This window comes from Columba livia, chromosome 2 (assembly GCF_036013475.1).
Source record: "Columba livia isolate bColLiv1 breed racing homer chromosome 2, bColLiv1.pat.W.v2, whole genome shotgun sequence".
Classification (NCBI taxonomy): Eukaryota; Metazoa; Chordata; class Aves; order Columbiformes; family Columbidae; genus Columba; species Columba livia.
Genome location: NC_088603.1, coordinates 71,519,841 through 71,543,360, shown reverse-complemented (window position 1 = coordinate 71,543,360; position 23,520 = coordinate 71,519,841).

Below are 23,520 nucleotides of genomic sequence, written 5' to 3'. Positions count from 1 at the left end.
TCTCTGAGTGCTTCCCTCTAACGTTACCTCTTCCACAGGACTAATGCCAGAAAGGAGCTCGCTGCACCGCCCATGTACACGTCCTGCAACACCCATCTTGCTGCCTGGGCCCATTTCCACTTGGAGCCAATGCTGGTTCTGGTTGCTCAGCTCACTTTTATGCTACAGCATCTTTGCGAGGGCCATCATTAGAGCCAACAAGAGTCACTTATGGAAATAAGAAAAACGAAAAGTAAAAATGAAAATTAGAGATCTTTCCTTTAAAACTTTTAAATTACTTTTGAAAGCTACTATCTGCCTCAAAACTAGGCTTTCAAAAATACTTACTATGTATATGTGAGACAGTTACAAAAGACTCAAACCACATTCATTGCTAAGCTAGGGAGAAAACAAACAAGCAAACAAACAATACCCTCTTCAACCAAACGGAGCCCACAAACTTAGATTGTTCAGAAGAACAGCAACTCACCAGATTCAGAATTTAAGTACAAATCTGTAACCTTAAGTACAAAGCAGTAACCTTTTCTTTAAACTAGGTTTATTTTCGTGCTCTTCAAATTAAATAATAGACAAATCATGAATTAAAAAAAAAAAAAAAAAAAAGACAAATGCAGATTTGTCTTCAGCATATGGAAAAATACCAAAAAAGCCCCTTAAACAAAAATGCAGTATCAGAGAGGGTGAGAACGACTAATTCTCAGACCTCAAAGTGCAGTGTCCTGAAACAACCAGGTGAGTTGTCTAACCACAGAAAGTACCCCCTTTTATTAAGCAAGCTGGTTTCTTTTCTGTACAAGTGTATTTTTGGTCTGCTTTTTCTCTGTACAACTCACATATTTAAAAATAGATTTTTAAAATTCAGTTTATGATCCTCTTACCCTAATTAAAAATAGATTAATTAAAAACTACTTTGAAATAACTTCTAATAAATTTCTGAATTTAATGTTTCTATCTAAGATACAGAGCACATCAAAATGCTGGAAATACAGCATTACTTTCACTAGAAACACGAGTATAATGGTTCAGCATTCCCAGGATGAACAGGTACAGATTACAGTTAAGCTCTCATCAATTAGCAAGAAGTACCACTAGATCAGAACTGACAATAAGAATAAATCTTTCTCTGAGAATACCTCTTCCCTCTCCATGAAGCGCTAATAAGATTAATATTGCTTATGTGAATTAGTGTTTCCTGCTTGCCGATTTGGATCTTGATTAAATTTCAATTACTCTGTCCACCACCTCCCTGCTCCCTCTGCCTTTGGAACTGATAAACTTTCTTTTTAGCTCTCTTCCTCCTATTTCTATTAGCTGCATTGGGAACACAGCCAGGATGGGGAGAAGAAAAGTCAAAGCAGATTTGCAGGTAGCCTGGTGGCAACTACTGTCTTTTTAAGTTTACTTGGAAGTACACCCACAAAGGTTTCACACAGCCCGAGCTGTACTCAATATCCCACCACACAAGGCACATCAGAAAAGGCATGATATGCAGAAGAAAGCAGCCGGTCACCAACATCCGTGTTCCCTCAGTCTTACCATTTTTCACCTTGTAATCATTTTACGCTTTGTTTGCACCTGTATGATCCCCCAGCACAGCACGCCAACATCACCTAGGCTCCTGCTTCTCCAGCCACCCAGCTTCTGCCTCCCAGGGCAGATGTTTTTCCAAGGATAATCAGTCCCTCATCAGCAGGGGTTTCCTCCCAGCCACCAGTAACTGAACTCCTCAGGTCCCCGTCCCAGGGTAAGCACCTGAGCACCACCACGGAGCAGTTGAGCAGGCAGGACCTGGGACAAATGATTGCAAGGATGAAGAGTCACCAACAGCAACTTCTTGCACTTATTGCAATCGCTCCTCACTGATCAGCAGTTCGCAGTGGCTCATTCTGGGTGACAACATACATCTGGGAGAAAAAGCATCAAAAGCCATCAATCTATGGTTAGTAGCTGATGTTTGTAACAACTGATTAAAACTAACCACCTAATCAAGGGAAAATTACCAATACACGACAATTAACCTGCACTGTTCATCAGCAAGAGGGGCTCACACTTGGATGTCTACAGTCATTGTGGATTATGACTCCCAGTGAATCCTACAGCCCCTCTACACGTACACCATCTCTCAGGCTCCTCCATGCACTTGACCTCTGTTCTAGAAGCATAATTTAGTTCAGAATCTTTGCAAAGGAATAATCCTGATACCTTAAACACAGCCCACTGCCTCTCTGCTCTCCAGGGAATCAGCTCCCTGACTAAGAGGCACCAGCCTGTTCCTGGTGGATGCTTTGACCTGCAGAGGTGAAACAGTATGAACAAGTTATTTATCTACATGCCGTGCTTGGCCAAAGAAAGTCCTTGGTGGGCAGTGTGTGGTCAGGGAGGCTGTGCATTGTGTGGGCCTGATGTAAACCAAGGGAGCCTGGAACTGGAAAGGACCTCAGGGGTCATGGACTTTAGTCCTTTTTCTGCCAGGTAAGAGCATCATACAATCCTGTTTGTAAACTACCTTAGCTCTATTTTAAAACAAGATTTTTATTTTTTTTTTTTACCTATGCCACTCTGAAAGTTAGTTCCTTGCCTAGGAATATGATTTTTTTTCATAGTCAGCCTATATGTATTTATTTATAGCTCATTCATACCAGGGCATTCCTGTGCCAGCATTGTCCTTTAGATTAAATACTCTTTTCCTCTCTGGCAGTATCTAGAGGTGGCAGTGGCATCCTTTCTCAGCTTTTGCTCTCCTAGACTAAACAATCCAACAGCTCCCATTCATTCATGAGTACCATCTCACAAATCTTCTGCACAAACCAGAATGGCAAATAAAAAAACCCACCGATCATTCTCTCACCCATTCACACACAGCTGAGCAGCAAATGCTTTTTAATGTCTGTATATCTTAGACACCTCATTCTCAGTGTTAAATGCATCCCTAAAGCAGGATCAGCTTCCTATCTAAGAGCCTGACTATTTTGCAGGTGTTTTCCTTTCTATCTCTGTCACAGACAACTACTTCCCTTCTGTGGCCCTGGAGTGAAGATATTATGTGTGCATTCAGTTTGTTCGGGGTTTTTTAAATGTCATTTGCTTACTGGCAACCAAAGCAATCTACAGCGAGTGCCCTGCTCGATAGAGCCCAAAAACAGGTGCTCTGCAACCAAAGCCTGATCCACACACACTTCTGTGCCAGACTTTTTGCTCTTCTATCCTACTCAAATAATAAAGGACTATTTGCAGATGTGGAAAATGACCCTTCAGAAGCAGCTTGTTGCTCTGTTTTTCTCGGCTTCCCATTCCTCACTTATATTTTCCAGCAGCTGAAGTTCTGTCACCAAAGGATGCTGATCTCTGGAAGCAGTGAGGGAAAACAAGAAGCTGCCCGAGACTCTCAGGGAAGAAATACTAGACACATCATCCAGCCCAGTTAACGCAGTTGTTTGAGCAGGAAAAGCTGAGTCTCCGGGTTTACTGTTTTGAGACCTGCATTGGCCATGTTGAGCTTTGCTGCATTCTGTCAGTTAGGAATGTTTTAATTAAATATTCTTTATCTTGTGAAAATGGTGTGTACACATGTCTTTACAATGCTCGGGTTTAGATGAAATAAAAGCAATATATCAGGAGTCACCATGACCATTTTAACTATTGCTCTATTCTGTTCCATTCCTTCAAATAGAAACATGGCTACATAATTTACTTATTGTACCAGTTTTAGCTGAGATACAGTCAATTTTCTTCATAATAGATCCTATGTTGCTGTGTTTTGGATTTTTGACCAAAGTGGTGTTGATAACACAGGGATATTTTAGCTTTTGCTGAGCTGTGCTTATGTGGCATCAAGGCCTTTTCTGCTTCTCATGTTGCTGGGGGTGCACAACAAGTTGGGAAGGGACACAGCTGGGACAGCTGACCCCAACTGACCAGAGGGATATGACACACGAAATAGTGTGACACTCATCAACAAAAGCTGGGGGAAAGAAGAAGAAGAGGAGATGTTCAGAGTCATGGCATGTGTCTTCCCAAGTCACCCTTAAGATGTAGCCCAACTTTCCTGCCAATGGCAAGCTGTGAATTAATACCTGGTTTTACTTTGCTTGTGTACACAACTTTTGCTTTATCTATTCAACTGTCTTTTATCTCAACCCATGAGTTTTCTCACTTTTACCCTTCTGATTTTCTTCCCCATCCCACCGGAAGAGAGTGAACGAGAAGCTGTGTGGTGCCCAGCTGCCCGCTGGGATTAAACCACAACGCTTATTCAAGCCAAGATACCTTTGCCAGCCTTTCTCCTCTTTTATTTTTATTGTTCTTGTTTGGGAAAATCTTCTAAAACTACACGGTTTTTTCCCTTCCAGTTGGTTTCAAAGGCTGTACTGAGACTCTTGGATTTCATGGTTGGTCATAGTCATTGGCAGGCGCTCTGGGCCAGCATACAGCAGTGGAGGCTACTAGAGTGCAGCTGACTTCGAGACATCAGACAAAACCTGGAAAATCAGAACAGCTTTTACTACACATTGCATGGCGTGATAGTACACAAAATAAAGGGAAAAGCCAGTATTACCACAGGCTACCAAACCCCACTGAGTCAGTACAGTGTCACCATTTGTGCTAGCCCTGATTTTTGTCCCCATGATTTACAGCAAACATTAGTTATTTTAGTGTGTCATTTGTATCTCTGGTGTATCACTTAATTTGCCATGTAAATGTAGTTTTCTCATTTCCATTCCACCATCAATTCTAACTATAATACACACACACAAAAAAAAAAGGGGGGTACAAACTTGTATGTACGACCCCCTAAGAGACTTTTAAAGCTCAGAATAGAGCAAGTTGTATTTTGACAGCTGTCCTTTGAATTCCAAACTATAACCCCTCAGGAGACGTAGCATTATGTAATTTTAGTGACAGCACAATTGTCATTCAGCTAGAAAGAAGGATATTGTGATCTCAATGGAAAAGAAAACTGATACTGCCATCTGTAAGCTTATAGCCCTTTTTCTTTGGTAATTTGTACCTCTCATGAAGGGTTAGGAGTGGAAATTACTACAAGCTGTTGAATATGATGACATCATTTTGCCACCCACAAAATGTTACGAGTTTGACAGCCCAGAAAATGGCACAGCAGCAAGGAAAGAGCAATCTCATTGCAAGCGGGCGCTCTTCTTTATGGAGGAAACATAAGCTCATTGTGTCGGCTGACCACCGTCTCTGTGGGACTCTGACCACTGTGGCCACAAACCCCGGGTTCAATAGTCGATCTCTCCACTGGCTGCAGGAAAGGAATATATAATTGCTGGAAATGCTGCTCACTCCTCTGATTCTTATGGTTCAGTCAAATGAAACAGGATTTTGCTTTCAGGCAATTTACTCTCAATTGTAAGTCAATATGCTGCAAAATTAATAAACAGGGAAATTCAGTTATGCAATTAGAAGTTGTTAGGAAGAATAGGATAATATAGACTTAAGATTTCATGGATCATAAAGAAAGAATTTCCTGTCTATTAATTCTGCAGCTGCTTTAATGTGTTCCTCTTAATGATGGAATACTGGAGGCTATTTTTTTCCATGGTTGAATTCTCTTCCATTACACTGTACACACCCTCTTAAGTAACCTGCAGCTGCTTTTATCTGCCAGTATGAATGCTGGTCCATTGTGATATTTGACACATCACAGAACCCCTGTGATTTCTCCACATACCCTAAATAAAACCAACCTGAAGCTCAAGAAACGGGCTGCAGGCATGAGCAGAATTTTAAAATGTACTGAGGTATCCAGAAGGTGAATGAAGATCAAGAGAAAAGAAAATAAAAGAAAAAATGTGTAGACAGAGTTACTCACTCCTAGTTTCTGGCCAACTCCACATGCTGTATAGCAAGAAAACTGTTTTTAATTATTTTTTAATCAGCACTTTCTCACTGATCTGCCTTGTACCCTTCTGATGGCTCATAACCAGCATACTCCAATATCCACCCAAAGAAAAGCTGGATTCTGATGTTGCTGTTTCAAAGCCAGCTGCAGTTTAGGGGACCAATAAGAGCAATTCCCCCCCCCCCGGCCCTTGTTTTTCTCTGCTGAACTGTAACACCGCCATTCTCTAGAAAAGAAGACCCAAAACTATGGAGGACTGTAATTCTAAGTGACAGGGCTGCCATTACTTAATGTTTGTTTTATACTTTCAGTATGTCATATAATCTAATTTGGATGTTTTGGAGCACTAATGAACATCTTTTCCCTGTAACAGCTGATGTCAAATGCAGTATTTATGGTTTCACAGAAGCAAAGAGGAATGTAGAGAGATTCAAGAATAGAGCAAATAGCCAACCTTTTAAATGGGAGTTAGTTGATTAGGATTTAAATACAAATGCCTTCCTTATGTGCACTTCATTCCCTTCAAACTTGGCTCTTCTGACCCTACAATCTACAATTTTGCACTTCTGGTATAAGGACTTTTTTCTTTCTAGCTCTCATCAAGTCAACAGCCTCTTTCTTTATTTTTAATTTTTCATTTTACTGCTTTGTCTTATACCCTTATACTCATGCTTTTCAGTATTTCCCCTCTTTTGCTACAGAAACATATTAATTGAGAAACTTCTGTATTACACTATTCTATGGATTGTAAAATTAATTCTCTAGATATCATGTGATAAATGAAAGAAATCAAAACCACACACAAACCTCAAAAACCCCCATGTTAAATACTCACTGTGTTTCTTTTTAAAGCAGGCTTCAATCCCCTTTCTGTTTCATGTACATGACAAACCCATCCAAGACAGAAAAATAACCTACTGGCCATGGTTCCCTTCAATCTACAATTTTGCACTTCTGGTATAAGGACTTTTTTCTTTCTAGCTCTCATCAAGTCAACAGCCTCTTTCTTTATTTTTAATTTTTCATTTTACTGCTTTGTCTTATACCCTTATACTCATGCTTTTCAGTATTTCCCCTCTTTTGCTACAGAAACATATTAATTGAGAAACTTCTGTATTACACTATTCTATGGATTGTAAAATTAATTCTCTAGATATCATGTGATAAATGAAAGAAATCAAAACCACACACAAACCTCAAAAACCCCCATGTTAAATACTCACTGTGTTTCTTTTTAAAGCAGGCTTCAATCCCCTTTCTGTTTCATGTACATGACAAACCCATCCAAGACAGAAAAATAACCTACTGGCCATGGTTCCCTTCAGCTCACAAAAGGAATAGGTCTAGACAGGACTTCACCACACCCCACCAGAGTAACAGCACAGCATTAGTAGGAAGAAAATTTGGGAACAGTTAATGAAAATAATTTGTAAAACAGATAAGCTGGGAGAAGCAGGGTAAGACAAGAAGAAATGTAACCAGACATGGTCTGCAGTAGAGCACAAGAATTCGTGAGAGGATGAGAAGAAACATCCAAGGCAGAAAGCTATGAAGACATATGCGTGGTTTGGGGGAGCCAGGGCATCTATCTGTACAGACAAAGGGAGAAGCAACCTAAAAGAAGGTACCTGAGTCCAGCAACCTGTGTGTGCCTGCTGTGGGACCTAGGATACATTGCACGAGAGATGGTGCCTGGACATTGTTCTTAATCTCACAACTGGCTGGAGGCCCAGTGTTCACCCACTTAACTTAAGAGCATGGCAGCAGCTGCTAATTATCCTGGCTGGGTGACCTCACCAGGGGGGTCTCCTGTGAGAACTGGGGACTGCAGGACACACCACACTCCACACCACAAAATGTTCCTTACTGAGGAGCAAGTGGTCTGCAGTGAGAGGAGCTCTCAGAAAGGGGCTGTCAACACTTAGACCTTTTTATTGATAGTCATACTCATGAATAAGGCAAAGGTCATCAGAGTGGTGAATATTTTAGAGGATGCCAATTCTTTGGTAAACTGGACGTTTAATCAAAGTTAAATTTAAAGTCTCGCACCTTAAAACAAGGGATCATGCCACAGCCTAGAACATAAAGAACAGCGTTGAGGAGGCAAGAGCTTCACAAAGTGCTCGGGAAGCATTTACATATATGGTGAGAAGGCCAAAGACAGAACACGGTGCGACATTTCCCTAGAAACCAGGGAGAGGGAAGGGAGAGAGCACTTGTGGCCAAAAAAGGCAGGAAAAGAAAGAGGAAATGCGAAATAATAATGTCACAAAACCCAGGAAAAAAACAAATCTTCAAATAAGATGAAGTCATTGAGGAAGCCAAAGCTAGCAGAAAAGTGTACCATTATTCCCGTGAACACAGAGTTGTCTAGGAACTCTTCGGAAATGGGTTTAACTGTATTTCTGAAGAGAGACAGAAAATGAGAGGACTGCTGATAACAGTGATTAAATATAACTAATTTGGCTAGACAATGATTTAACCGAATTTGCTTTTTCTAACTCACTCTGAGTGATCTGTTTAACTCCTGCTTGGTGGAGAAAGACATTAAAACATCATGCATGTTAAACACCATGTTCAACAAATTTATTACCACTACACCTGCACGAGATAGGAAGAGGGGCTACGGTAGCATCTTTGGAGTTTGTTTTGGATGCCTGTAGCCAGCGTAGTTTCATCAGTTTTTCTTTCATTCTCCTCATGTACCTAAATGGTTCCCAAGCAGATACTTCTGTTTCAGGAGCAGTAATGTGTCCTTGCCATTGCAGTTTCCTCTAAACTGCTTTGGCTATCAGAGATTTTGTAATTGTCATTCTCAATGAGAAAAGTTTGCTCTTTTTGTAGACAGAATTTAACCTTATCTTATGAAACATGAATGTGTTTCTAGTGCATTCAATGTGCTAGAAAAGTATTAGGTAGCTATATTTCTGATCTATTCCTCAGGTAAATACAACCAAATCAGTGGCTGTAGCTTTAGGCATTCAGCCAGGGAGAAATTCATTTTTCATGCTGATGTTCTCAGTGAAAAACTCAGGTACCTCAAGTGGTTTAGCAAAACTAAACACATCATTTTTTTTTCTGTGAAGGCTGTCTATATAATAAAAACCAAACCCTTTCTTGATTGCCATCTTCCCAATATATATAGACCGTATGTGTGCCTACTACTAGAAAGCATTAAATCAAATATTTTTCCTCGATATGAGCTCAAACAGAATTGGCTAAAATTCTGCATGTAGAAAATTAAAAATTGCGTTGTAGTTCAATAGATTTTAAAAAGTCACCCTTTCTAGAAACTCTTAAGCAGCAAACCACAAAAAGACAACTACTCTAGAAATGCATAGTTATCTTCTTTTCATCTTCGCAGATGGATGTATGGTAATCAGTTCTTCCTCAAGACAGATAAGAAATATTTTGAAAATGAAGAAAAGACAATCAGCTACCTGGGCATAATGCTGGTGTTGTCACTGTGGCATACGTACTCCAGCGTGGCATCCTGCAAGAAAACAGCAGTAGCTTGCAAAGAGGCTGGAACAGCGACAGTCACTGATGGCTCTGAACATCGTACCACCAACCTTTGAACATTTTAATCTATTTTCTTCCTCCCTCTTGTGCAGAAAGACATGTTATTTCATCACAAAACAGGGAGATATGAAGAAGAGCCTGGGAATATTCAGCCAGTTGCATAACCCACTACAATTCCTTTTTCTATCAAGCCCAGCCTTAATTGAAAACACTTCACCAGGGGCTACTGTCAGTTCCTCATGCACTGTTGCAGGTCATAAAATTCCTCTCAAAGGCAGTCAGTCACCAGGAAACACCTCTCTGAAGCTTCATTCTCTACACAACTTCCAGACAAATAAAGTGCCTATTATTCCACATATACTACTACTTCTGCTTGCTTGAGAAGGGGAAGGAGGAGAATTTTACTCTGTTTTTATGATATTAAACATTTATTTATCCTCACACAGTGCTTTCTGAGCTTGCATTATTTATACTGACCAATGATCTAATGTACTCAAAACCAACAACTGGCTCAGGGTCTGGCTTCCTTTAACACTAAAGAACTTTCACCCTCTGCAAACAACAGAAACTGAGGCATAACTCCTTGCTTTTCATGTGTAAATACCACTACACAGAGTGTGTGATGGCAAACAGATCATATCGCTAAGTCAATAATGCAATGCAGGCATTTAACAGTTGTTCCCACTGGCACAGGGCACAGGAGGTGGTGCAAACCAGGTATGCGTCTCACCGTCTTGAAAAACAGGAAAGCACTTTTTCTCTCACAGCAGCAAGATGCCCTGCGAAGTGAATATTTTTTAATACAAATTACAACATTATCTTAAAGAAATATGAAATTTTGGAGGAAGTCTAATGCAATTTTGAAACAGTATCTTGAAGTTTTACATTGCCCTCCGCAAACATTAGGACAATAACAGGGATATTTCAGATGAATGGAAGAGAGAGGAAACACAGGGTTAAGATACAGCACTTGTTCACTTGACATTTAGTCAGTGTGACACTTCAGGTATAATTAATCCATCCTGCATGTATTTTATTCAAATTCTAATGTAAATTAGAAATAACTCAAGCAAAGAACAGAACTGGGTCTCCTGCATGCAGGCTACCCATGCTCTAATGTATTGCAGGAAAAACAACCAGGAAGAAGTGATAAATGTTCACCATTCAGGCTTATGTATCAAGCAATATTTCTACTTAAAGACCCATGTCACAGCCTTTCTTTGGTTGGAAACACTAATACACATCTGTTTCTAGGACCTGCAGAAGCTTTCAGCAAGAACAGAATCTCAGACTTTGAATTAACCACATTAAAATGGAAGGGTATAAAACAATCAATGAAACCATCTTTTTCCTTCATGTGTGAATGAGAAGAATCCAAATGAAGGCTGCCTGAAAAAACTGTTTTGACCATAGACAGTATCAGCAGGTTGGTGTAAGAATCAGAATGGAAAGACATTTTGGCTGTACCTCAGGGAATGTAGAAACCACCCATCCCGCATGTTTACAGGCTCTGGATCCTGTTTGATGCACAACAGATCCTACCTGAGCAGGTAGCACCTGTGACAAGGGCACTTGTTTCATCTGCTGAGACGAGGTCCTGGCTGCAGTTTCTTTCTCTGTTATCTCAAGGTGGAGGTAATGGAGGGTTCTCTAGATAAGGCTGTGTACACAGAGCTTGTTTAGAAATGGAAGTTATTTTTTAATGCAAGATCCTGCTTTTCAAGCAGATCTCTTATTGTCAGCGTGTGACTGACAGGCAACTGACTTGAGCCTCTAGCACTCTTTGTGGACAGGCACTGCCTGCATGAGCCTACCTCATTAATCATCGGCCGAAGCAGCCTAACTGGAGCTTCCAATGCTATCAGGTTTGGAGAGACACAAACTCAAAACGTTTCTGATGAGTCACTGCATGGTGACAGGTCTGTACTTTTGTTTTGTGAAAAAGAAATTCGTACTCAATCTGCATGAGTGGTGTGAGGATTAATTTTTAATACTTGCAATTTTTAAAATAATTGCAAAAAAAAATACCATAAATAGTAAATATGTTCTGCTGGGCAATTCAGCTAGCAAATATAGGAACAACTTCTGGCATATGATTAACTTTTGCTTTATTCTTCCTTTAAGTTTGTTGTTTCCTGTTCCTCATAACATATTCACTGAAACTACAGTGAGGTTACTGCTGTCACACAACTCTACTTGGACATCCCTACTGTACCTGGAAAGATCAAACCATGGATTTAAAAAAATATGATTATGAGGAATCATGCTGAGAAATAAATTTTTAAATATCTGTTATTACTATTAACATCTGTTGTCACAGTGACATCTGGCTTGGGACCTCTCTTTGCTGATAAAGTTCAGATACCAAAAGAAGGAAGTGCAGTTCCTTGATACAGCTCCATAAGTCAACACACGTCATTGGCTTTATTACAGTGAGTCACTCTTTCAAGCCTCCGCATACTCAACACCTGATGGTAAAAAGGAAATCACCATTTTGGGTACTCTTATCATAGCAATTACTACTGTTGGACTATGATTACTACTGATTGGAACCAGAATCATAAATTCGAGATGCATATTCAAACCTCTACAAAGTTGGAAGACACACTGAAATCAGAGGCTTTGTGTCAGTGCCATCGTTAGAAGTACTGCACTGGCTCAAGCTGCTTGTGTCTTCAGTGGTTGTCCAAAATGAGACACTGCAAAGAAGAAGGTGAGGGTTTACATGCTGCATTTCTCATACTGACATGCCTGGAGTCCCACTGAAGCAAATGGACCCAGTCTTAGGACGTAAATTATTAATTTCATGTGGTAATACTGTGCGATATTGCATGTTTATAACGATTCTTACAAGGCATCTCTTTGATGTACCAGACACCTTAAGACATTGCTTCTCCAGTCACTGACCATCACTAAAATAGTAGGTAGAAAGGGCAGGTGGAAGAACGATTTTCTAACTTTATCAAAGAAACGGGAAGGAAAAGGAGGAATGAGTTATTTCATAAAATGTACTCGGATTTTGAAGGAGGCATTGACAGAAGTCGCTCTCAATGGACTATGGAAGACATTAGCCACCAACAGAGGAAGAAGAAAAATGTTGTTGTCTTGAATCAGAAACCACCAAAGAGATGGAAAAAAACCTCAAAGCCATAGCAGTGTGCAGAGGGGAGCCACGGACAGACAGGGGTGTGCTCCTGTGTACGTTCAGCATGTGGTACAGACATTACGTGCTCCATGGCCAGAGACTCACACACCTTTACGAACAGTAGCATCAGGCAAAAAAACAATACAAACTACTGGTAAAACATGCATAGCTGGGATGAGTTAAGATTTCAAAGCCTCCAGACAGGACTTGTAAAACCTGGAAAAGAGAATTCTAAGGTGGTGAAATTTGTGAATGACACAAAAGTCCTCAAACAAGTGAAGAGTAGAGAAGGTCATATGGAACTTCAATCAGTCAGTCATACAATAATTAAATTTTTTCAGAAAAGTGCATATATTTAAATTAATTGAATATTCTTAATTACCAGGCACCTGGAATATCTCATCCAATGCACTGAGCATTATACTTCTTTAGGTATATTGATAGATATATCTTAAAATTCATCCATCTATAGAGATATAGAAATACATATATAACACAATTGTGTTAGTATTCAAGTGAGTAAAGCACTGGCCACAAAAGTTTATTTGTATTAAAGATAAAACTAAATATTAACTACAAATCTTTCTTGCAATTATTCTTAATCTTTAGTACATTTTCAAATGTTAATTAATGAAAGCTGCTTCAAGAGGTGGAAAAATCATTCTCTCCCTTTGTGCCCTTGGAAAGAGAGGTGAAGGATAAGGCTGGTGTCTTTAGTTCCAGGCTGACCTAGTAAAAGCTCTGTCAGACACTGAACTCTGCAGTTATGTCACAGAAGAACAGCTGCAGAAAAAATCAAAAGAAGCATCTTCTCCTTTGCTCCTTACAGCCTGATTCCCTTCCACCCCCGCAAGGCAGCCTGAGAGGACCACACAGCCCTGACCCACAACAGGCATTTTCAATAGGACCCTGTAAATGCAGCCCTGACATAAGGGGGGATCTCATCTCTTCAGAGGTGAGGAAAGCATTTGAGGTTTGTATCTCTCCTCGTCGCATGCTCATGCACTCAGGAACCACAGCAACAGGTTAAGGCCAGTATCAGAGATGCAACCACAACACTGGCCTCCCCACCACCCTGTCAGGGCAATAGATCATATGTTTCTTGGAACGTTACAACAATGTAGACACGTGTCATGGTTTAACCCAAGCTAGCAATACAACCACAATAGCTGCCCGTGTACCCTCTTCTCCCACCTCCCCCCCCCCAAAAAAGGGGAGAGAATTTAAAGTCAGAAACTTGGATTGAAATAAACACAGTTTAATAAAATAACAAAATACTAATATACTACTAGTAAATACATATATAAAATAGAAGTAAAAGATACTCAAGGGAATTTCACACAAACTCTGTTCACACTGAGCAGTCAGTCACAGAAAGCAGCACCTGGTCTCAAACAGCTGATCCCAAAGAGATAAAAAAGGATAAAAAACAAGAAAGGCCCAGAGGCCTCTGCAAAAAAGCAAAAGGCTGAACTAAACGGCCTGAACCAAGTTCCCCCGGCTCCCACAAAAAGAGCAAAGAAGAATGCAAGAGAAGCACCCAAGAGCAAGACCAGAAGATGTGAACTCTCCTTAAATATGAAGTATGATGCTAATGGAATGGAATGCTCTTATTGATCAGTCTGGATGTCAGTCAAGCTCTGCCTCATCTCTGCTCCGCTTCCTCGATGCCTCACACCTGTGGGCAGAGTGCTCAGAGTGTCCCTGGCTCTCAGACCAGAGCAACTAAAAACATTAACTCTGTGCTGGGGTGTTATCTCTCATTTTCAAACTAAATCCAAATAATGACAGTGCTAGCTATGAAAAAGAAAGGCTTCTAACTGCATGAAGAAAATTAACTCATTTTCAGTCAAACCAGCACAACATTTTATTCTTGTGCTGAGCCCTGCACAGTCAATGGCAATACTGAAACACCTTTTCATATTCTAAAACAGTATCCTTCCAATGCTGGACTACTCACAGTTTATGAATAAGAGTCCTCCCTGAACAAAAGGCAAAGCTCTGTGAGATGAAGTCAGCTTCAAGCTGATGTTTCAGTAGCTTCCAGACATCACCTTCTGAACCATTCCCCCAAATCAAGCTGCCATCCCACACATGGCTTTCTTCGGCTGGGGCTGTCCTGGTGCTGGATGTGCACCATGTCTGAAACTCTGGGAAACCTTCAGTGTCCTCTGCATCAAAAAAGGAAACTGCTTTTTCAGGTGTGCATTTAACTATTAGTAGGAAAACATGGTCCACAGTTAGCTCAGAATAGCAGTATTTGTCGAAAAGATACAAGATCTTGCAGATCTCTAAGTCTCCTATCTGTTCGGATCTACTAGGAGGCAAATTCTGCTAAAACCTACACAGCTGTATTAAATTAGAAGAGATCTCAACTTGTAGTTGGAGGAAGGGCTATTTGCCTTTGCTACTTTCAAATGCTATTTTGAATTAACATCAGGTGCTCTTTCTCTACCAGCACAGTGAGCGTATTCAGTGCTGTTTACTCCTCAGTCTCAGAAACACCTACCAGGTGCATTTACTGAGTGTTAGCAGATTAACACACCAGGGAGGGAAGAAAAACCACAAACAGCTGCATCTGCCTGTGTAGAAACACAGTGAGAAGGCAGCTCTGTCACCCAACTTCTAGAGTCCTTTACTCTCTAAAAAAGAGAAGGGCTGCTACCTGGCAGAGCTACCAGATACACATTTTTGGGTGTCATCTTCACTGATTCGTGGGGAGAGAAAGCTTGGAGAAAGATGAGTTAACTGCTTAGAGTCCTCTTTGAGCCAGTGTTTCTGCTGTACGTGAAGAAACAACTCTAAAGAAGCTGAGGGTCCAAGTGGAAGAGTCACTGATGGTATCCACCCAAAACTGAAATACCAGGATGCTGCCAATGCCAGTAGTGGTAGGAAGAGTCCCTTGTGCTCTTGGAGGTAGCTCTGGTGTAACTACAGCACAGTAGTCTGTGGGAGGATTAAAAAGTGCTATCGGCTGCCAAACAGATCCTGAGGGTATACATGGAGAAATTTTAAACTAAGTCCAGTATGTCTGGTAATCCTGACTGCAGTGGAAACAACCGGCAGTCTTGGCACCAAGACTTTCAAATCTCCTCCATCCTGAAGCATAACTTCTCTTACGGTCCCCTTTCTACTGTTACTCGGAACTGATTGGCATTTCTTGGCCTTTCCAGTCCAGGAAGTTAACAAAATCATTTTGGAGCTCCAAGCACAGCCCCACACAGAGTCCTGCTGCACCTGAAGTGGTCGTACATTTTGATCGCTTTTTAGAAGGATATTTATGACAACTCTCCCTTCTGATCTCATGAGAAGGTGTTTAACTTCCTCACTCCCTACACTTCTCTTGGGAATTCAGCATAGTGTATGTTCTGTATCTAAATTTCATTATTGATAAGAAACCTACAACATTCTAAAGAATTAGATAACATGCATCCAGGAGAGAGAACTACGTTCCAGCTTCCTCAAATCCTTGTAAAATAACAAGAATCTGAATGAAAAGCAGAACTGAATCATAGGCAAGGCTAATATGAAAGAAAAAAAAAAGCCAAATTGACTCTTAAATAAGATGAATATGATGCTGCAAAAAGGAGGGTTACGAGGTATTAGATGGGAAGGAAAGAGGCACAGTGAATATGCAACAGGCAAACTGATTTGATAGCACATCCTTAAAATAAAAGTAGTTGTTTTATATCAAATGACAAACAAGTTGCAGCTCTGGTAATACTTAGATGGCTGAATGCTTAGCGGTAAGATTGTGTGCTGAAAGTTCCACTATCTTAAGGAAAATTAACGACAATGGCTTTTTAAAGCCATGTTGGTAACATGTTGTCTCTGGGCTACTACTGGGGACAAGCTGACACTCAGCCACACTGATGTAAGTAGAAAGTCATGCTGATGTGAGCAGGTCCTGGCCCCACCACTCCTTCTTCCTCCTCCCTTTCCTCTGGTGCTGACACAGCTCTGCACACCCTCGCCCAGCAGAGCCCATCGGGACATTGATCCTGCTGGCAAACACCCAACACAAGGGAAGGGCCCCACAGCAGCAGGTAGCTGAAGATGGGGAGTCACCACCAGTCCCTACCAGGCATTTTGGCAGCCCACGGAGCATCTCTAGACTCGGCCCTGCAGGTGCTATCTGCCAGCAACTTGCAATGTGACATTCAGTGAACAACCTGTGCCTCATCATTTGGGTGCCTCACATGTCCTTGCACATCATGGCAGTCTCTTTAGTCAGAAGCAGGGGTGCTACAGCAGAAAGATAAATCACATTCACAAGGACATTGAGGAGGTTGATTTCTCCCAAGAGCCGTTGCATATTGTAAGGAAAATATTTATTTTTAACTTTGTTGATTTCTTATTTTTCCTTGTGATCTAATGCAGCTTTTTCCTTTCCTCCCCTTCCCTGGCACCACACTGGCTATTGTTTATTTTCAGAGTAAGCAAAAATGGGCTGAGTTTAAAAAAAAAAAAAAACAAACATATATATACATATATATATGTATGTATGTATGTAAGGGAAAGGTGCAGCCTCTTCTTCTAGTGCTGATCATCTAATTATAGGTGTAATGGATAGAGTGAGAGTGAGAAGACAGGAAGCTTGAGATGGGCTCGTGGACCAAGATTACAGCATAAGTACATTTTGGATGTTCAAATTTTATAATAACATTGTTCATTCACAGGATATCATTACTTTCCCACCCTGAACTCAGATACACCTCAGAAATCAGTAACTTTCTCCTCTCTTGGTCTAGTGGTTCTGAAAAATTTTATTGCACATCATCTCCACGTTGTTTTTTACCCCTCTCCTTTGTGTTGTGAAACAAAAATAATGTTAACGGGTCAGTAAAGCCTAACTTTAGAACTCAAAATATGAGGAAATTTAGAGTTTAAAAAGCAACAGTAATTTTGTGTCCTTGCCTCGAGGTTACTAGTGTCTTAAATTGGATGTGATGCTACATGGAGGCCTTCTCTGAGATCTGAAGTGAGAAGTAGCATGATCAAACAAATAAAAGCAGAGTTTGAATTTAACACCCATTTTTGAGGGAAAGCACGTATCTCTCCAACACTTGCAAAGATCATGTTGCAAGCACTGAAGAGCAACACATGGTACAACAAAAGCTCAAATGAGAGATTTGGCTGAAGTTATGGAAAAGACAGATCCACAGAAAGAGAAGTGGAAGGATCTCAATACAATCTAGCTGTATAGACAGGGGAGAGGAAAGAATAACAAAAAACAATCTCTATCAAGCCAGACTGGAAAGACAGTTTCTGATATTGAGTCAGGTCAACGAAGAAAATTTAGGTAAATCATATAAAGAAATGCAGAACAAATTAACAGTTTCTGATTTCTCCTTATTCTGAAGAGAATTTAGCAGTATGAAGGCCAGCTGCAGCAAACAATCCACACCATACCATTTCATGCTACTTCCCACTCTAAAACCCTAAATTTGCTGTATTCTTTTGTTGAATTAAACATACTGAGTCATATTTCATTGACTCTAATGAATTCTGTGTCACATAGAACTCTGTCTTTATGAGTGCTTTAATTAGATTCAAAATGCAATTTAGTAAGTTGTCTGCTTTGTCCAAAAAGCCATGCACATAACAGCTGTGGTGATGTACCTGTCTGAGCGTTATCAAGGTTTTGGAATCTGAATTTATTTAAGTAGTAGGGGAACCTTCTCTCAGAAAGAACCCTGATGCAGTCATAAGCTTGAACTTTTATATAATTTTTGTAAGGTAATTTGCCTCAGGTGTTCTTATTTTTTTTTTTCTCTCAAGCAAAAGAACCATCAAGATCAACTGCAGCTGAGTTGATATGAATGGGCAGTCACCATCTTGCAGAATAAGACTTGAGAGAAGCAGGTTGAAATCTCAAACACGAACTCTTTAGAGCAGAATTCACGTCACTGATAACGCAGCATCTGATGACTCTCATGTTTGAAAATACAGCTTTTCATCTGAGAAGAGCAGCTTAACTAATTCAAGGACACGTTTGCCTTCATGAACAATACTCACCTCAGGACCAAACTTATCTTCAGGGTTTTGTCAGTGTGGACTTGGCAGCTGGAAAAAAAAGCCTTCTGCATTAGTCTGTTGTGTCTCAGGCCACTTAAAACAGCTGCCTGGTAATCTCAGAGTGCTGCCTGAACTGATGTGTGCCTGCCTCCTCCTCCGCCAGGTAAAGCCTGCAATGCCAGCTTGGCTCTCGGTCGCGTCCTGCTGTTTATCTGCGGCAGGCAAGCAGCAACCCCAGCGCTTCCAGAGCTTCAGCGGCTCCCTGTGCTGGTGATAAGTTACTCCTCAAGTCCTTTCTGCCAATTGTTCTTGGCAAAGGGAGCGGGGGAGACTATTGTTGTTGCTGGCTGTTATCTCTGCCCCTGCCTCCACTTGGCGGGGGTGCAAATCCATCTCTCTGGTGTGGAAACAAGCTGCTGGACTCTGGATGAGTCAACTCATTAATAAACAAAGAGTTACAAAGGAAATGGGAATCAGTCTTAACAAAATAAATGCATAAAAAGTTTATTGGATGCTAGGGTGTTTGTTCTCCCTGGCATGACACTGCTTTATCTCAGGCGCCAGCCTTCCTATCAGAAAATGGGGAAGTTAGTAGTTTATCAAACTTTAATCAGCTTAAAAGTTGATGTATTACTTACATAGCATGGAAAGTATTTTCTCTGCTGTTTCTGGTGAAGGTAGGTTATTTTAAATTATTAATTTATATCAGTTTCTATACCTTCTCTGCTTTGTGGAGTGTGCCAATGATAACTGGGAAACATTCCATCACCTACTGCTTACCCTGTATCTGTGAAGGAGCCCAAGCCAGCCGCTCTGCAGGAAGCTCCAGATTGAAGTATTAAAATCTCAAGAAACTTTCTTCTGTGTTGAAATAGAAGTATGTGATCACATTCAGAAACACTGGGCTTGGGACTTGCAGGGGGAGGGTTGCAGCTTTTTTGCTGGTTGGGTTGATGGGGTTTGCATTTTATTTTTTTAATTAATTTTTATTTTGTCCCTGCTACAGCAGCCTTGTCCATAGCTCACAGTGGGCCAGGGAAGATTTCATTTGCATTGGGCCTTAGTGTCCATTATAATGGTAAAAAGAAAGCCTGGCTCTTCCTGGGTCACTTAAGGCTCCTTATACCTATGAGGACAGTATTACCACTTTTCTTGCGTCAGCATCGGGAAAGCTTCATGGTTTCCTCATCTGTGAGATGTCCAGAGCAATGTACCCTTCTCTCACAATCAGAAGTAAATCCTGCTCTCCAAGGGACAGTCAGTCCCCACACAAGCATGCAACTACAATGATGTTAAAATAAAGCAAGATAGATTAATCACACATCGGAAGAAAAACTGGAAGCAAAACCAGACAGAGATGCACTGCTGAACTGTTAAGTTCCACGTAAAGCAAAGCTAGATAGATAAAACGTTTATTTACAGTGAACTCTTAACAAGCAAGAGCACCAAAGTGCTACAAGTTTGACAGAGAGCAGCCACCTTGTCTTTCAGTACCTTTGCAAGGCAAATTTATTTCAAGGCCCCAGAAAGTCTTTCTAACGGCGTGGATCTGTGTTTTACAGGAAAAAAAATGCAATTCTTTGTATTTTCCCAATAGAAGTGCACTCACTGTCTCTCCTCCAGATCATCATACTACATAGTTACCACCTGTACCACCTTTCAAAGCCCTGCAAGACACAAAGCTTCCCCACCTCCAACAAGGCATTTGGAATGAACAACACTGCCTTAGTTGTTCTTACTGACTAATATTCATTGAGATGTTGAACATTGGAAATAAATCAAAGATGACCAAACACATGATTTTTCTCATTCACCTGTTTGTGAAAGACAAATGAATCTGTATCTATCCAGAAAAAACATCAAGCTGTGATAGGACAGGGTATTCTTAAAGAAAAGAATACAACAGTGTATGTCTGGTAAGATGTGCTGGTGTGTGTGGTTTGTTTGTTTTTCTTGTTGTTGTTAATGTGTTCCCAGAGTTCCCTAACTAATCACAAATTAGATAGCAATTGTTACACAAAGACACGGTGTGAAATGTATTGTTTGAAAAATTAAAATCCACAGAAAACTCACACCTAACGCTAAGTGCCTCTTGAGATGCCCTCCTCTGTGTCGGAAAGTGTTGTGCAAAGGATAATACTCAAGAGTTAGGAAAGGTCATGATGAGATTTGCCTGAAAAAGCCAATGGAAAGTTTCCCAAGTGGAGTCCTTCAGTGAAGTGTGGGCAATTTTCCCAGAAAGTTCCCTAGAAAGCATTCAGTCTATGGCAACCTGTAGTGTAAGCTGCAAATCAATTGTGTGTTATGTAAAAAAAAGATTCCTTTAATCAGTTGTAAAAGTCAAATAGATCTAATCCATTTTTCTCTCTACCCTTGAATAATATAGAAATGTAAGTAGGCCTATGATTTGCTTTCCCTGCACTGTTTACGGTATTAAAGATCTATTCTTACTCTCCATGTTAGACCTCCAAAGGTTTCTCCCTACATACATGCTTCTCCAAACTTAATTTTACTTTTACTGTCCTTTCCCCATCTCAGTCTTCTGACATGAAGCATGCTGTATCTAGCAGTCTATGTGAGTACATATTATACATCATGATATTACATTATTTTATCTTTAGCATTGTTCTTTTATCTTAATACTACCTAATTTCCCATATATCTATTTGCTTTAGAGCCAGCACTGCACGATGAAGAGATGTCACTCAGTTCTTCACTGCAACGTGTGTATCTTTTTCCCAGCTGGTTTCAGTAAATTTTAAATCTAGCATATACAAATAGTCAACATTGTTCTTAAAATCACTTTACACTGAAATCGCAGCTAAAGCATCATGTCAGATTGCCTGCTCTCTGTTAGATCCTGCTACATTTCCTTCTCATCCTTTCTGAATATGACTGAGTAGTTCTTTTCGGTCATGTGTTGATTTTACCACCCCCCTGCTTGTGCCTTCCTCCAAATCAAATATTAGACAGCGCCAGCACCAGTACCTTGGGGGAACTCTGCTTAACCTTACTTAAACTCTATGAAAACAACTTGTGTCCACCTTTTTCCATTATAAGGTCTTAGACCTTCTACCATAAAGTAATCCGAACTGACCTTTTAATGTTAAAGAAATTTAAAAAAAAATGAAAAAAAATTGGAACGGTGCAAACCCAGATTTAGGCTTGTTGAGGAAAAGCTCAGTCAGGGATGAGTTGGGTAAAAGAGGAATGTCAGAGCTCAGAGGGCATCATTGTTCATCAGGAAGCCAAGCACAGGAGAGAAATGAGGGGAGGAAAATCACAGAAGTGAATGTGCCCCTTGGGAAAACAACTCCCAAGGGCAAGTCCTACACCACGCAAGGAGGCCCTTCGCATGGTGTCCTCCCTTCTGGGTTGTGCCTCTGACAGGCTGCGTGGTGGAAGAGGGGGCTGATCATTGCTGGGAGCGTACCTGTCCTAGAGGAACTCGTCCCCTGCGAGTGCAAAGGCAGCTGCTGTACCCATGGCCACGGGTTTATGAAATGCAAAAAAACAAGTCATAAAAATGTGAGGGAAAAATAAAAGTGCCAGAACTCTCCAATCCTCCCAGGTATAATTAAAGAAAATAACAACAAAAATAGGGTGGCTTCTGGCACTTTTGGTGTTCCGAGGTGTTTACTGTTTTGAGTCTCGACTGCGGTAACGTGTAGGACGCATAAACAGTGAAGTTGGCCAACCAGATGGGGCACACCACCTGCTAATTGGGGAAAGTCCGCCCTAGTATCCGGCCACCGGTTGACAACACAACAGCCCCCAGAAAGTAAGTTTTTACTTCGATTTTTTAAATTATTATTTTGAATGCTGGCTTGACCACTGATCTAAAAATTAAATGAACATCCATTTGGTAGGCAATTTTTTTTTCCTGGATATGTATCCCTTTTCATCACTTCTCTGTTTATAGCATTTAATAGCAAGTACTACAGGAAAACAATCTAACTGCAAATGTCTTATCTCTGTAGTACCACTGTCCCTGCAGGTTTAGTTTTCTCCTTTTCCTTACTTACACAGAAGATATACAGATCCCAGGAGCAACATATTACACTTATCAGAAAACACAACTACTCCAATAAGATATTCAGGAAAAAAAAATGACCAAAACACCCCCCAAAAACCCAAACACCCATGGATCCACAGTACAGTTACCTGTTGGAAAGAAGTATGATTCGAGATCTATTCTTTCCATTTCACTTTTATAGAAAATAAATTTTGGCCTACTTTACTCAGTTATTTGCAGTGTAAGAAAAGGTGAAAATCCTGTTTTTTACAGACATTAAACCAACAGATAATCAATTCCGTGTTGTCCTAAAAAAAAAAAAAGAAGAAAAGGTTGCCTAGGTTTTCTGGACCATATATCCTACAATATACTTTGTTTTCAAGCAAGCTGACACGTGAGTTTTCTAATGTAATCTTTAGCTGGTTACCACCAAGTTAATTTTTTTCTTTTATCAAATGGCTTAGCAAAATATCATTATTATAGAATATCAACATGTAATATTGACTCTTAGCTTGCTTATGTGACTCTCTGGGTCTTTTTATTTTGTCTTCCTCTTCTTCACAGATCCGTAATGGAGTGAGGATGTGATTCTCATACCAGGCTTTAGCTAATAATCCTTCATGCACACCTAATTGCATGGGGTCACAAACAGAGTATTATGTAGGTAAACAACATCATTTTAATTGTGAAAGGTAGTAACTGAAATCATGTTCCACATTGTAAATTATCTGACTGTTCAGTTAAACATCTGTTACCAGCTTAATGGCCACTGAAAGTGTTTTAGTAATGGAGATAGTTTACTACATTTCACTCTTAAGATTACATTGCCAACTTAATGAGCCAAAATCAAGCTGAAGCAACAGTACCTGTGAAAGGCAGAGCACCGAGTCCTACAGGAGGCTTGAATCCCATCATCAGTCACAAACATCTCTGAGACCATTTGGAGAGGATGGAGGG